The sequence below is a fragment of the Theropithecus gelada genome, chromosome 7b, assembly GCF_003255815.1.
Source record: "Theropithecus gelada isolate Dixy chromosome 7b, Tgel_1.0, whole genome shotgun sequence".
Classification (NCBI taxonomy): Eukaryota; Metazoa; Chordata; class Mammalia; order Primates; family Cercopithecidae; genus Theropithecus; species Theropithecus gelada.
In genome coordinates, this window is record NC_037675.1 from 4784605 (window position 1) to 4796289 (window position 11685).

Here is an 11685-nt window from a genome sequence, read left to right on the forward strand (position 1 = left end):
ACAAGCCCAGAGGCCTAGGAGGGAAGAATGGTTTCCTGGACCAAGCCCAGGGCCTTGCTGCCCTGCACAGCCTTGGGACACTGCTTCCCACATCCAGGCTGCTCCACCTCTAGCCACAGCTCAAAGGAGTCCAGGTACAGCTTGGGCTGCAGTTCCAGATGGTACAAGCCAAAAGCCTTGGTGGCTTCCATGTGGTGTTAAGCCTGCAGGTGTACAGAGCACAAGACTTTAGGCTTGCCACCCTCCACCTAGATTTCAGAGGGTGTATGGACAAGTCTGGGTGTCCAGGCAAAAGAGTGCTGTAGGGGTGGAGCCCTCACAGAGAACCTCTACTAGGTCAGTGCCAAGGGCAATTGTAAGGTTGGCACACTGATATGGATTGGCTGTGTCCCCACACAAATCTCACCTTGACTTGTAACAATCTCCATGTGTCAAGGGTGGGACCAGGTGGAGATAATTAAATCATGAGAGTGGTTTCCCTCATACTATTCTAGTGGTAGTGAATAAGTCTCATGAGATCTGATGGTTTTATAAATGGGAGTTGCCCTGCACAAGCTCTCTTGTCTGCCGCCATGTAAGATGTGACTTTGCCCCTCATTTTTCTTTTTTTTTTTTTTTTTTTTTTTTTTTTTGAGACTGAGTCTGGCTCTGTCGCCCAGGCTGGAGTGCGGTGGCCGGATCTCAGCTCACTGCAAGCTCCGCCTCCCGGGTTCACGCCATTCTCCTGCCTCAGCCTCCCGAGTAGCTGGGACCACAGGCGCCCGCCACCTCGCCCGGCTAGTTTTTGTATTTTTTAGTAGAGACGGGGTTTCACCGTGTTAGCCAGGATGGTCTCGATCTCCTGACCTCGTGATCCGCCTGTCTCGGCCTCCCAAAGTGCTGGGATTACAGGCTTGAGCCACCGCGCCCGGCCTTGCCCCTCATTTTTCTTCTGCCATGGTTGTGAGCCCCACCCCAGGGTGGAACTGTGAGCCAATTAAACCCCTTTCCTTTATAAATTACCCAGTCTTGGGTATGTATTTATTAGCAGTGTGAGAACAGATTAATACACATTCCCCACACAGAGTTCCCAGTGGGCACACTGCCTAGTGGAGCTGTGAGAAGAGGGCCACCGTCCTGTAGATCCAAGAATGGTAGATCCAACAGCAGCTTGCACTCTGTGCCTGGCAAAGCCACAGGCACTCAACTCGAGCCCATGAGAGCAATCATGGGTGAATCATGCATAGCCACAGGGGTAGAGCTGCCCCATGCCTTGGGAGCCCACCCATTGCAACAGTGTGCCCAGCATATGGAACATGGAGTCAAAGATTATTTCAGAGCTTTAAGATTTAATGACTGCCCTTCCAGCTTTCAAACTTGCATGGGGCCTGTAGCCCCTTTCTTGTTGGCTGATTTCTCCATTTTGAAATGGGAGTGTTTATCCGAGGCTTGTACTATAACTGTCAGGCCTCACAGGATCGCTTTTCAGGAGATTGTAAGTATGCTGTGTAGGCAGAATTCTGAGATGACTGTCCAAGATTCTCAATGCTTGGCTATTCAATCAAACACTAATCTAGGCACTATTTTGAAGGGATTTTGCAGATGCAATTAAGGCTACTAAACAGTTGATCTTAAGATGGGGAGATTATCCTGGTCATCACATGAGCCATCTATAAGCAGAGAGATTCCCTTAGCTGACAAAAGAAATCAGAGACTCAAAGCATGGAATGGTTCAATGGGTCATTCCTGGTATTGAATATGGAGGGGTCCACATGGAAAGGACTCGAGAGTAGCCTTGAAAAGTTAAGAGTTGCCCCTGACTGATAGTCAGCAAGGAAACAGGGACCTCAGAACTACAACTGCAAGGAACTTGATTCTACCTATAGCCTAAATGAGCTTGGAAGCAGATTCTCCTCACAGCGTCAAGATAAGTCCTTAATCTAGTGAATATTTTAATCTTGACCTTGTAAGACTCTGAGCAAAGAACCCAGTCAAGCTTGCCTGTACTTCAATAGAAAACTATTACATACACTTAAGGAAACTTGAGTGTATGGGGAGGGGGTTGGGGTGGCTTATAAATAATGTTGCCAAATATGCTAATGGTGAAATTTTGTATAAAAAGGACTATGAGCTAGCTGGGCACCCTGCTACTCTCTGATAAGACTAACTCCATATAGTTCATGAGTCTTTTGAGCAGATGTAGCCCATAATAAATCAGATACTCCATTTGGTCTATGTAATTACTGATCTTCTTTGTCTCTCTATACGTTGAATACCTTGGGAAAAGAGATAGAACACCTTGTTCTAGAGATAGAACAAAGGGCCAGTAAACTTCAGAATACCATGAAGTGGCTGTCTGTCAAGTACCAGTTTTCATCCTTGTGAAACTTCAAGTATTACCTATCACCGCTCAACTCCTTAACCAGCTCATTTGAGAGAAACCTATTTCACCTTGTCCTAAAGGTATTCAGATATTCCGGATCTTGTGTTTAAGCACAGTTCTTGCCAGGTATTCCGACTTCAGCCATTTCTTCAACTCTTGGTGTTTCAGATGGAGGAAAAGTTTTGAATTACCTGTTGGTAGTTGCAGCTATTTACCAACTGCTTATCATGTTCCAGAAAATGCTAGGTGCTTTATTTATATTGTCTCATTTAATCTTCACAATAACCCCATGAGGAAATATAATTATCCTCGTTTTACAAATGAGAAAACAAGCACAAAGAGGTTAGGTATTTTGCATAAGCCATAAGATTCAGAGTTAGGATCAAGCCTCCATCTCTGTGATTCTAAAATCTCTGTCAAATCATCATTCAACACTGTGTCCTAGTTTATGGACAGCATATCAATGAGAAGGTGTTCATTCATCTCTTAAATATGCCTAATTGCCTCGGAAAACCTTTCAACAAACGTGTGTGAACACGATGTCCTAGTCTAGGGACAATATATAAAAACAGAGACCCGGAAGTTGTGGGAGGAAGCCAGGAAGTCAGCTCAGAATGGAGTTGGGGCATTGGTTTCCGGGCTGGGGTTAGAATAGGCCACAAGGTTCTACTGCAGTCTTCAAGGCCTAAGACAAAGGATAAATCTAAGGACTCATCAAGAGACAGAAATAGCTCATAAGAATCATGAGCTCATTGGAGAGTCAGACCAAAGTATGGGGAAAGAGTGGTAAATGAGGCATGGAACACCAGACCCCATCACAGGGTTAGAACCCGAGACAAGCCTGCATGGCAGGGTTACCCATGGCAAACTCCTGCAACATCGACAGGGATGACAATGGGTTACTAGTAACAACAGCTAACTCGTAACCGGTGCCCTTTAGGTCCAGTTGTAAGTATTTGATCTCATTTGGCCTTCACAACAATCCTATGAGGTAGGAACTACTAGAATTTTCAATTTAAGGATGAGAAAACTGAGATCAGAAAGGTTATTAATGTTCCAAAGATTACACAACTAGTTAGTGACATACTCAGAATTCAAACTGCATTGGACCCAAAGCCCATATATGTGAACGCTATTCTCTACCAATGCACATAAGGACCTAGAGGGCTGAGTTGAAAGATTTGTGAGGCCACATCCACCAAGGAATGTGATGGATATAGACTCGACAAAGCACTCTCAAGAAGCTTTCAGACATCAAGACAGAAATCTAGGAGCACAGATAACAGAACAGTTGACGGGTCGGGCATGGTGGCTCATGCCTGTAATCCCAGCACTTTGAGAGGCTGAGGTGGGCAGATCATGAGGTCAGGAGATGGAGATCATCCTGGTTAACACGATGAAACCCCGTCTCTATTAAACATACAAAAATTAGCCAGGCCTGGTGGCAGGTGCCTGTAGTCCCAGCTACTTGGGAGGCTGAGGCGGGAGAATGACGTGAACCCAGGAGGTGGAGCTTGCAGTGAGCCAAGATCGTGCCACTGCACTCTAGTCTGGGCAACAGAGCAAGACTTCATCTCAAAAAAAGGAAGACTTTGCAGGGAAGACCAATGGAAAGGGTGAAAAAGGGCATAAGTTGCAGTAACAGTGTAAACCAAGCTAGAAAAATCGCAGAGGTGTGTGCATGTGCAATCATGTCCTGATTCTTGTCTAGTTAACTTCACCCCAGGCTTCTCAAACAGCCCAGGCTTCTCAAACTTCACCCCAGGCTTCACTAACAGCCACATGATGTTTCAAAAAGTCCAAGTGGAACCTCTTTGGAAAGATGCCCACCATTGGCAGAGGCTGTGACCTTTTTCCTCAGGTACCATGGGTTGCTACATGGGGAATGGGTGGACACTGGGCTGTAAATACTGTGTCCAGAATTTATTCCTTTTGGTGGGTTCTTGGTCTTGCTGACTTCAAGAATGAAACCATGGACCTTCGCAGTGAGTGTTACAGTTCTTCAAGATGGTGTGTCTGGAGTTTGTTCCTTCAGATGTTCAGATGTGTCCAAAGTTTATTCCTTCTGGTGGGTTCGTGGTCTCATTGACTTCAGGAGTGAACCACAGACCTTCTCAGTGAGCGTTGCAGCTTGTAAATGTGACATGTCCGGAGTTGTTTGCCCCTCCTGGTGGGTTCGTGGTCTTGCTGACTTGAGGAATGAAGCTGCAGACCCTCGCGGTGAGTATTACAGCTCATAAAGGTAATGTGGACCCAAAGAGTGAGTAGCAGCAAGATTTATTGTGAAGAATGAAAGAACAAAGCTTCTACAGTGTGGAAGGGGACCCGAGCGGGTTGCCACTGCTGGCTGGGGTAGCTAGCTTTTATTCCCTTATTTGGCTCCACCCACATCCCGCTGATTGGTCCATTTTACAGAGTGCTGATTGGTCCATTTTACAGAGTGCCGATTGGTGCGTTTACAATACTTTAGCTAGACACAGAGTACTAATTGGTGCGTTTTTACAGAGTGCTGATTGGTGCGTTTACAATCCTTTAGCTAGACACAGAGTGCTGATTGGTGCATTTTTAATCCTCTAGCTAGACAGAAAAGTTCCCCAAGTACCCACCTGACCCAGAAGCCCAGCTGGCTTCACTTGTCAATACCTTCTTCCTTTATCACTCCTCATTTTCTTTAGAACTGACATTTGGGTGGTAGAAAGCTCACATCCTTTATGGAAGGTCACCTTCCCATAAGCTCCTGTGGAAGTACAGTACAGAAAAATCTAACTAGGCCTCTCATGAGATTACAGGCAATGAGTGACATTTCTACTACAACTCTTTTTTTTTTTTTTTTGAGACAGAGTCTCGCTCTGTCACCCAGGTTGGAACACAGTGGTGCAATCACAGCTCCCAGGAGTCTCAACCTCCCCAGCTCAAGTGGTCCTCCCACCTTAGCCTCCCCAGTAGCTGGGGCCACAGGCATGCACCACTATGCCCAGCTAATTGTTTTTATTTTTTGTAGAGATGGGGTCTCATCATATTGCACAAGCTGGTATCCAACTCCTGAAGTGCAGTGGCACAATCTCTGCTCAGTGCAAGCTCTGCCTCCCAGGTTGACACCATTCTCCTGCCTCAGCCTCCCAAGTAGCTAGGACTACAGGCACCCACCACCACGCCTGGCTAATTGTTTGTATTTTTAGTTTCACCGTGTTAGTCAGAATGGTCTCGATCTCCTGACCTTCTGATCCACCCGCCTCAGCCTCCCAAAGTGCTGGGATTACAGGCATGAGCCACTGAGCCTGGCTTCTACTACAACTTATAATGCCAGAGCAGGGCAAGGTAGAAACTGCAAGACTTCAGTCACTATTCAGTTATGTAAAGACTAACACATGGGCACACTGGCTCACACCTGTAATCCTAGCACTTTGGGAAACCATGGCAGGAAGATTGCTTGAGCCCAGGAGTTGGATACCAGCCTGTGCAACATGATGAGACCCCATCTCTACAAAAAATAAAAACAATTAGCTGGGCATAGTGGTGCATGCCTGTGGCCCCAGCTACTGGGGAGGCTGAGGTGGGAGGACCACTTGAGCTGGGGAGGTCGAGACTCCTGGGAGCTATGATTGCACCACTGTGTTCCAACCTGGGAGACAGAGCAAAACCTTGTCTCAAAAAAAAAAAAAAAAAAAAAAAGGACTAGGCAAGGTCGCTCACTCCTGTAATCTCAGCACTTTGAGAGGCTGAGGCAGGTGGATCCCCTCAGGTCAGGAGGTCCAGACTAGCCTAGCCAAGATGGTGAAACTCTGTCTCTACTAAAAATACAAAAATTAGCTGGGCATGGTGAGATGCACCTGTAGTCCCAGCTATTTGGGAAGCTGAGGCAGGAGAATTGCTTGAACCCGGGAGGCGGAGCTTACAGTGAGCCAAGATCACCCCACTGCACTCCAGCCTGGGCAACAGAGTGATACACTGTCTGAAAAAATTTAAAAAATTAAAATTAAAAAAAAAAAAAGACTAACACAGGAAGAAACGCGAGAGACATACAGCTATGCAGCAATGTTCCTCCCTAAGACTCCAGTGAGTTCATTGACACATGTCCAGTTTGATTTTTTTTTTTTAAAGAGGCCAGATTCTGCCACCTTCCTACAGAAACAAGCTCTCTCAGTCACAAGTATCAATCACATTATTCAGTTTCGTGGAATCACTGGCAATGCCCCCATGTATCAGAATGTCTTCTGTGACTGAATTTACATGTCAAGGTTAATTAAACAAAGCTTTATTTCAGTATCATGGCTTGTATGCATTTTTCTCATTCATGGACCAACTGGCATAAGTGATACCTCCTCCAGGGAGCCTTCCTCGACTCTCAAGATAGCCCTTCCCTGGCTGACATATACTTCTTGTATTGAAACTATGTGTCTGGGCTGGACGCAGTGGCTCACACCTGTAATCCCAGCACTTTGGGAGGCCGAGGCAGGAGGATCACCTGAGGTGAGGAATTTGAGACCAGTCTGGCCAACATGGCAAAAACCCGTCTCTACTAAAAATACAAAACTGAGCTGGGTGTGGTGGCGCATGACTGTAATCCCAGCTACTGGGGAAGCAGAGGCAGGAGAATTGCTTGAACCCGGGAGGTAGAGGTCGTGGTGAGGTGAGATCACCTCACTGCATTCCAGCCTGAAGGACAGAGTTAGACTCTGTCTCAAAAAAAAAAAAAGAAAAAAGAAAGAAAGAAACTACGTGTCTGTATGTCTGTTTCCCACAACCACTCTGTGTGCTCCTCAAGAGAACTGTCATGTTTATACCTGTATCCCAAGCACCCTCAACTAGGCCTGGATATAATAGGTAATGAGTGTGTACTGAATTAAATTGAATAAATTAGAGAGATACAATGTGGGGTTTGATGTGTGTCCATATATTCTGTTTGTAACATGCCTCTGACTCTGGAGAGGGAGGACATGCTATGCTGGTGCCTAGACTCAGGCTGAAGTGCTAACATTTAGATGTTTCAAGTTTCCGTCAGTTAAGCCCAAGTCACCTGGATCAAGAAATTTATGTATTCTTAGTACATAACTGACAGATTCAGGGCAGACTCAGTAATAAAATCAAGCTTCTGGCTTCAGGATCCCAAGAGATTTTTCTCTTAAAGAATTTGGGCTGGACGGGGTGGCTCATGCCTGTAATCCCAGCACTTTGGGAGGCCGAGGCGGGCGGATCACGAGGTCAGGAGTTCAAAACCAGCCTGGCCAACATGGTGAAACCCCGTCTCTATTAAAAATACAAAAATTAGACCAGGTGCGGTGGCTCAGACAGGGCACGGTGGCTCACGACTGTAATCCCGGCACTTTGGGAGGCGGAGGCAGGCGGATCATCTGAGGTCAGGAGTTCAAGACCAGCCTGGTCAACATGGTGAAACCCCATCTCTACTAAAAATACAAAAATTAGCCAGGCATGGTGGCAGGTGCCTGTAATCCCAGCTACTCGGGAGGCTGAGGCAGGAGAATCGCTTGAACCCGGGAAGCGGAGGTTGCAGTGAGCCAAGATCATGCCACTGCACTCCAGCCTGGGCAACAGAGCCATCTCAAAAAAAAAAAAAAAAAAAGAATTTTATAGGCAACTAAAATGGGTGGGACCAACCTGCCATTCCAGCTGCAGAGAGAAAAGTCAAACATTAGTGGACTAGGATCTTATTGTGGATGAATAATCTAGTATCTGGGGCAGAAAGCAAGGTCCTCCCAGGAGAAGAGCAAGAAAGGAAGGTTGATGCTACAGCCTGTGGAAGGGTCTTAAATTCTACATTAAAGGACATTCCACTCTCTTCTGTAGACAATAGGAAATGATTTAAGATTTTATAAGCAGGGGAGGAGTATGATTTGATTCAACAAAGATTTATGAAATGTTTACTTTTGTACTAGTATGAACAAGGGTATAAAGTTGAGTTAAACAGTCACTGCCCTTTAGACAAGTACACAAGTGACTGTAATGCAAGATGAAATAAGTGAGTGAAACCCAAGATGTAGAAAGAAAGGATTACAGAAGTCCAAAGGAAATCCTATCTGCTTGATGGAGGAGATCTGGAAATACTTTATGGAGAGGGAGGTGTTTTAATGGGCCTTGAAGAATAGGTACTTTATAAACAAAATTCCCTGAAGAGGCAACATGAACAACAATAAACTTGTAAAAGTTGTATAACTGCTGGGCGCGGTGGTACACGCCTGTAATCCCAGCACTTTGGGAGGCCCAAGCAGGGGGATCACCTGAGGTCAGGAGTTTGAGACCAGCCTGCCCAACATGGCGAAACCCCGTCTCGACTAAATACAAGAAATTAGCCGGGTATGGTGGCGCACGCCTGTAATCCTAGTTACTCAGGAGGCTGAGGCAGGAGAATTGCTTGAATCTGGGAGGTGGAAGTTGCGGTGAGAGGAGATCGTGCCACTACACTCCAGCCTGGGAGACAGAGTGGGACTCCCTTTAAAAAAAAAAAAAAAAGTTGGGTAACTTCCCCACTAATCAGGGAGACACTTTTTACTTTAATTTAATTTGATTTATTTATTTGAAACAGGATCTGCCTCTGTCATCCAGGCTGGAGTGCAGCGGCATGATCATAGCTCACTGCGGCCTTCACCTCCAGTGCTCAGGCAATCCTCCCACCTCAGCCTCCTGAGTAGCCGGAACTACAGACACCAGCCACCATGGCCAGATAATTTTTCATCTTTTTTTTAGAGATGGGATCTCACTATGCTATCCAGGCTGGTCTTGAACTCCTGAGCTCAAGAAATCCTCCTGCCTCAGCCTCCCAAAATGCTGGGATTACATGTGTGACCTACTATGCCCAGCTGAGATGCATATTAACACTACAATGAGATATCGTTTCATACTCAAAAACATTTTATAAATAAAATTTTTACATATATAGATATATATGTATGTATACATATATTTGCTTTTTCTATATATATACACGTACATACGTATACATATAATACATGTATATTATATATATTATACATATGTTTCCAATTAACTACTATACTGAAGTTCATATTAGTAAATCCTTTGATTTTCATTAGTTTGTATGAGTATCCTTATTGCTTAAGCAACATATTTAGTTTTGTCTGTTTTTTACCTTTACTGTATTTTTTTTTTCCCAAGATGGAGTCTTACTCTGTCACCCAGGCTGGAGTGCAGTGGCACAATCTTGGCTCACTACAACCTCCACTCCCAGGTTCAAGGGATTCTTCTGCTTCAGCTTCCTGAGTAGCTGGGACTACAGGTGTGAGCCACCACACCCGGCTAATTTTTGTATTTTTATTAGAAACAGGATTTCACCATGTTGGCCAGGCTGGTCTCAAACTCCTGACCTCGTGATCCGCCTGCCTCGGCCTCCCAAAGTGCTGGGATTACAGGTGTGAGCCACCACACCCGCCCTGATCTTTACTGTATTTTTGCTCTTACTAAATATATATGTATGTATAGAGAAAGACAGGGAAAAAAGCAAATATATATAAAAGCATAGGAGTGAGAAATGCCAAACTCTTTCCCTAAGTTGTACAGTGGGCACATGGTTGTTCTTTACACTAATTGTTGTATATTTTAATATTGACTTTTTTTTTAAGAGTAGATAGTAGATAGTAGTTCAGCAGGAGGAAGTGAAGCAAGAAGCTATTCTAGAGAGAAGAAATTGTACTGGAGAGGGCAGGCTGTGTTCAGGAAACAAAGTGTCATCATTCTGCTTGGCAGAATAAAAGACATTTTTTCTTTGTCAGAAGAGCAGCAACTTGCATTTGTGCACTTTATAAAATACTTTCATGTGCTCCCACCAGTTAATTATCAACTTGAAGAACAAGTATTCCATTCGATACATGAGGAAACAGGCTCAGAAAGAATAAGCGATATATCTGTGAATATTTTTTGGCAGAGAAAAAGCTTAAAAGGATATACAACAAACGGTAGTGGTTATCTCTGGGAAGTGGAATTTACTGTTTGCTTAATTGTATTTTCTGATATTTCTATAAATGAACATGAAATAAAAGATAATAAAGCAGAGAGAGGGAAGGAAGACAACAGGAAAACAAAGATTTTCTCAAAATCAAACGTTCATGCTTTTTTTTTTTTTTTTTGAGACGGAGTCTCGCTGTGTCGCCCAGGCTGGAGTGCAGTGGCTGGATCTCAGCTCACTGCAAGCTCCGCCTCCCGGGTTTTTACGCCATTCTCCTGCCTCAGCCTACCAAGTAGCCGGGACTACAGGCGCCCGCCACCTCGCCTGGCTAGTTTTTTGTATTTTTTAGTAAAGACGGGGTTTCACCGTGTTAGCCAGGATGGTCTCGAACTCCTGACCTCGTGATCCGCCCGTCTGGGCCTCCCAAAGTGCTGGGATTACAGGCTTGAGCCACCGCACCCGGCCACGTTCATGCGTTTATATTCCCAATCCTGCTCTGATTTACACTAATGACAACAACAGAAGAAATACAAGAAAGATTCTAACATAGAAAAAAATGTTCAACCTCACTGGTAATCAAAGAAATGCAAATTAAAACAATATGTAAGAATAATGTATATTAAATTAGCAAAACTTTTTAAAGATGAGGGTGTGATGAGACTAGTAGCCATTTACTGTTGGGAACACTGTAAATTGATACAATAGCTTTAAAAATGATTCCGCAGTGGCCAGGTGTGGTGGCTTACACCTGTAATCCCAGCCTTCTGGGAGGCTGAAGTGGGCAGATCACTTGAGGTCAGGAGTTTGAAACCAGCTTGGCCATCATGGTGAAACCCTGTCTCTACTAAAAATACAAAAAATTAGCTGGGCATGGTGGTGCACACCTGTAATCCCAGCTACTCAAGAGGCTGAGGCAGGAGAATCGCTTGAACTCAGGAGGCAGAGGTTGCAGTGAGCCGAGATCGTGCCACCGCACTCCAGCCTGGGTGACAGAGCAAGACCTGTCTCAAAAAAAAAAAAAAAAAAAAAAAAAAATTCCCCAGCAAGTAAGGAAGGTGTAAAATTGTTCTCATCCTGTGAAAATCTAAAATGTGGAAAGTTTTTTTCTGGGGAGCAACAAAACATTCACATGAGCATTTTTAATGCAGTAGGGCATCCCCGATTCAGACACCAGGTCCAAGATTGACTGTTTATAGAAAGATGGCCTATACTCTTTTGGACATTTGTTTGCTCTAATTTATACACAGAAAGGAGCAGAGGGTGTTGTGGAGTTTGTTGGAGGGGCGTTTGCTGAAGGAAATATAAGAAAATGTGTGTGTGTGCATGTGTTTGACTGGGAATGAAGGAACTGATCTAGTGTCTGTTCAGGGTCCAGGCACTCAGATTACTCTTTTTCCCCCTCAGT